Genomic DNA, 5,068 nt, shown 5'->3' on the forward strand with positions numbered 1-5,068 from the left:
CATCGGCAGGCGGACTCTCAACCACTGCACCACCAGGGAAGCCCCATTTTTAATATTAGTAGGGGAGAGAAGTGATTCTTTTCCATATTTTAAAGCTCCAACCAAGAGTATTTTTTTCTTCAATTTTTCTTTCACTTCCATGAAATTGTTAAGATGTGCCTCCATGTCCAGAACTAAATATTGGTGCTACCTACCAGAGAGGATATAAGGGTTTTAAATATAATTCAGCCAGTTACCTAGTTATACTTAAATAACACAATCTATTATTTGAATTTATTCTTGGGATAAAATATACCACTCTGGGCAGTGGCAGTTGTGTAATTATTTCAAGGTTAAAGAATGAAAGAGGAGGAGGTTTCTTAAATGAGATCCTAACATTAAAATCATTAAACAATCATTTCTCTTCTATACTAAAATTTTGGGAAATTTTACTTAGCTTCTGTGAATCTCTTTTGTAAAAGTTTCATTTGAAAAGAAGAGATGTTAAAATATATTTCATCTCACTAGATAATTCTAATAATTAAGCTTAATATAGTACATAAAATTTCTAGTAGAGTACTTAGCATACAGTAGGCACTGGATGAATTTTAGTTTGCTTTGTTTCCCTGACAGTTCATAGCAACATGTGTTACAGAAGGCAGTTCCTGAGGAACCTGGTGTTTAAAAGTAGTAGGCAACAGATACAAGAGATGCTGTGTTTTGTGGTCATTCAGTGACTAAATTTTTCCAGAGCTCAACTTTACTGTGATGGTAACTCTTTGGGGTCCATAGCAATAATAATTGTTTTGTAATTCAGAACGTAACAACCACCATATACTCACGTGCTTGCTGTCTGTGAGAGAATCAATAGGCGCTTATTATGCTTTTTAAATTTAAATCTCATAGCAGTACTACAATGCTTAGTGTAAAAGTTTCACCAGTAGGTAGAGGGCTTTTAAGTGTGAGTTTTCAGGCTGTGATATGAAGATGCAAGAAATGTTTCTGTTTGAATAAATTTATGACATTTTATTATGCCAAGTCTCAGTAATGAGGCCAAGGCAGGAGAAAAAGAAGGGTGGAATAGGGGAAGGAGGGCTGCGATATAGGGAAAAAAAGAAATGGAGGGATAAGACTCTGTCTTGTGGATTAAGTGTCAGTAACCATGGAATAGGTGGAGTTATGGAAATATGGTCATTCGTCTCACATTGTTCTACCATCATGTTGACTCGATCGGCATATTAAAGGCATCATTAAGGACAAATAATACTTGACCACCAGCTGAAAGTTTTAGTTAGTAAATTTTAAAAGTTCACTATATTTCATTTTATAGTACTTCCGGGTTAACAACTTGCTGGAGTTAGCCATCATTTTCTCCATTCAGAAAGTAAACGCTATGACAATATGATGTCTCCAGAAAGCTAGGTGGTTTGGCAGTGACGCTATGCCTGGGGTAGCTTAACCTCAGCTGCAGCTGTGTTTTCATTTCATGTCACTATTGTCCCTACATGTCATCATAGGCTGGCACTACCAAAGTGTGCTGAGTTCTACATCCATGTCTGTTTATCTATATCTGTATATTTGCATTTTCCATATCACTAGTCAACATTTGTTTTAAAATTAGAACAATCATAACACTCCATCACTCACTTATACCACGTGTGTCTACACAGCCACACAGTTTAAAACCCTGTAGGAATCTCTGGATTCCCTATGGCTGACTTATCTTGCTGAAATTACTTGGTAAAGCCTAGGAGCATCTGAATTTCCGTTACTTTATTGGTGTACCTCGTTAATGGTATCACTTGATTTAGCATACCAGTAGTACCTTTTCGCCACAGGTGAGAAATTGAAACGTTCAAGGCCAATTAATTGCGGGTGTTTCAAGTTGGTTAGTGCAGCTGTAATGGTGAGTGATGCAGGAAGAGGGAGCGGTCAGTGAGAGGCTCCTCTTGCTCCTGATGAGAACCGATGATCCAATCTTAACTCACTAGACTTACGCTGATTCTTTTTGTTTTTTCACTGTGCTTCTCTCATGTGTTCATGTTTTAAATACTGATCTATAAAGGAATGTCAAAATGCCACAGAAACATTATGCAATTCTGTGTTAAAAATGTATCTTCATTACTGACTTTAGACCATTAAAATTAACTAGAAAGAGCAAGAAACAAAATAACTCATTATTTTCTCAAAGGTATAAGGTGATGTAGATAAAATTCCAAACATAGAAATTCCAGGTAAAGGTGATGGCTGGCTGGGGGCACTTCATTCATTCATCTCCAACTTTGCTATGCAAAAAATGATAAAAATGCAGAGAGATAGGCAGTTGTAACACATATGCACCTATGCTGCAGATGGACCAAGGGTGCTTGGTGAACATCAGACCCTGGAAGACTTTCAACTTCCAAACTTTTGTTAGGCGCTGAGGCAGAATTGTAAAATTAGATAGGACAGTAGAGGGAAGTTTTTACCCACTGACCACTCCCATCACGTACCCATATTTCAAAGACATGGTCTACTGTTAACTCTAGAGAGGAAGGTTGACCCTACGGTCCGGTAGCCAAGTCCTGAGATTCCCCAACCCCTATTGCTGCTGTCTCTCCTACAGCCATTGGGAAGCACTGATTCCCATTTATACATTGTAACAATATGGGGGACACTGCTGTGTCCTAGTTAAGAGCACTGTGCCTCTTGTTGCTCTGCAGACAGGCTGCATGAGCAGTGCCCTTTGTGGACAGTAAAGCCATGCTAGGTCAATGACCCCAAGACACCCAAAATGCAGCCAGGGCCCATGTCTACCCAACAAGCCCTCTTACTTAAAATACAAAAATTTTTCATTCTAACCTAAACATGGTAGATGGTGTTGGTAACCAAGAGAACTCCACTCATCCAGGTCACTAGCCAAAACCACAGGTTCTTCAGGGGCAAATACAGAGAAAATGAAAAGTAAAAGCACACCAATAAAAACTGCACAATGTATCAATATTTTGGATCAATAATGAGAGCGTTGTACTTTTGATGTACAAAGTGGAAGACACTTTTGAACAATGATTCCCTCCAAGAAAGAAGGAAATTTGAAAAAAAATTATGTGGTTCTAAAGACAATGTAGTAAGTAATCTCGGGACTCATACCCGAATACAATCAGGGGTTAGTGTGATACTGTCAAGGGAGGAGACTGTTAGAATATAATACTTTAAAAAAAATGCTGTCTTAACTCAGTTTGAGGCCCTGACTAGAAGCTGGTCAGTCCCCTTCTTGAGCAGCTGATTATGTCCAAACCCAACCCCTTCTTTTATTGCCCTCACACCCTCTGTGGCCACTATGCATCAACCCTGATCATCCTGGAGCCAGGGCCAGACACCCGGACACAGCCCCTCTTCCCTGGAGCTCACAAAACATAGCTTACCCCACCCCGCTTGCCGTACGTGAGCTGCCCTCTACGGCTTCAACTTGCCACCCTTTCTGTGGTGGCATTTCCCTCTATGGCCCTGCCTTGCTGTCTTCTCTTCTTTGAAGCTGTAAGTGACACAGAGTTCTGCTTTTTATCTCTCAGAGTGTCACTGTGTTGTATCTGCCATCAGAAGGGTTTTTAAATCTTATTAAAGCAGTTGTTAATACAGATGTTTCCCTTTAGGTCTCACAAAGATATGTGCCTTACCGTAATAGCAAAATTGGGCATCTCTTTGTATTAGTGCCTGACTCAAGGTTTATAAAACAGGGCATGGGTGTGAAGAATAATGCTTGAATAAAAACTGTATAGAAATTTATGGTAATCTCTATCTGAAATGTCAGAAGGTATTATCAGAGGCTCAAGGTGGATGGCAAAAGAATGGGGAAAAGAAAACATGTACTAATATTCTTACATGGTACGTTATGTAACAGATACTGCATTTTAATATATATTGAATAGTAGATAATTATGGATTCAAGAATGGGATAAACCCTATTTCATGTTTTTTACAGTGACTACATAATACTTACACAGTCAGCAATGTCAGTATTACTTAAATAAATTCCTCAAATAAAACACTATTATAGTAAACTGGAAGAATGAAACGTCTTAACAAGACGTACAGTAGGTAATCACATCTGTAATTTTCTGGTGTGCATTTGGATAAAACAAAACACAATAAATTCTGTTCTGTCCATATTTCCTTAAATATACAACAGACTTCGGTTTTCACTTCTGAGTGCTCAAACACAAGTTACCATGGCTCTCCTATCCACTGTCCTCTCACCCACCACCCCCCTTCCCAGATAGGATACAACTAGTGATGTGTTGTTAAACTGGCTGGGGTGGGAGTGGATACTGATTTGCAGAGTTGGCCAATTTTCGTGGTTTAAATACTCCCACCATGGCTAATTGCAAAGATGGCTATCTTTAACAATCATCTTGCAAAATTGCTGAAAATTTAATGGTCTCTCACACGCTGTTGCAAGCCAGTTATCACTGGATAGAGCTCTCCATTATTTACTGTGTTATTATTCCCTGCACCTGCCTCACCATTAACACTTTTCATGTTGTGTTTCAAATATGCTTTTCAACGTCTTTTCCTCCCATAAGACCGTAAACACGGTGACGGCAGGAGCTATCCCTTGGCCATCTTTGTACTCCCGGGCTTAATGCTGTACTCTTTCTCTAAGGAGTCTAAACATGACCAGACATCAAAGGTAGTCTTCTAGTTCCACCATAGTGTGAAGGTAAATCAAGTTCTGGGCAAAGGGGTGTAAGGCCAAATCGTTACACAGTCATGCATGTGGGCAGTAAACATGCCAGTTCCAAGTGTTGACGTGGATGTCTGCCTGTCAAATTAAGTGGTTTAAACATTGAATGAGTTTAACCTCATTCAGTTAACTCTCCCAGTGTCAGATGGTTGAAACGCCTAGAAATGAACATAATTAACATAGGCTCCATCCATTTACATCACATTCTTGTTTCTCTATATTTTTCAAGCATTATGGAAAGTTTCGTATTTTGGAAATTTGACTTTTTTTTTTTTTTGCGGTACGCGGGCCTCTCACTGTTGTGGCCTCTCCAGTTGGGGAGCACAGGCTCTGGACGCGCAGGCTCAGCGGCCATGGCTCACGGGC

General features: G+C 39.5%; 1 protein-coding gene across 1 annotated transcript in view; it reads left to right on the forward strand.

Moving 5' to 3' along the window:
* Window positions 1–5,068, forward strand: part of LOC103075710 (contactin-associated protein-like 4) — a gene marked incomplete at its 3' end in the record, with an annotated part of 244,633 nt that overhangs the window by 74,302 nt on the left and 165,263 nt on the right. The gene's annotated exons all lie outside the window — the stretch shown is intronic.

Source organism: Lipotes vexillifer, unplaced genomic scaffold (assembly GCF_000442215.2).
Source record: "Lipotes vexillifer unplaced genomic scaffold, Lipotes_vexillifer_v1.1 scaffold1852, whole genome shotgun sequence".
Taxonomy (NCBI): Eukaryota; Metazoa; Chordata; class Mammalia; order Artiodactyla; family Lipotidae; genus Lipotes; species Lipotes vexillifer.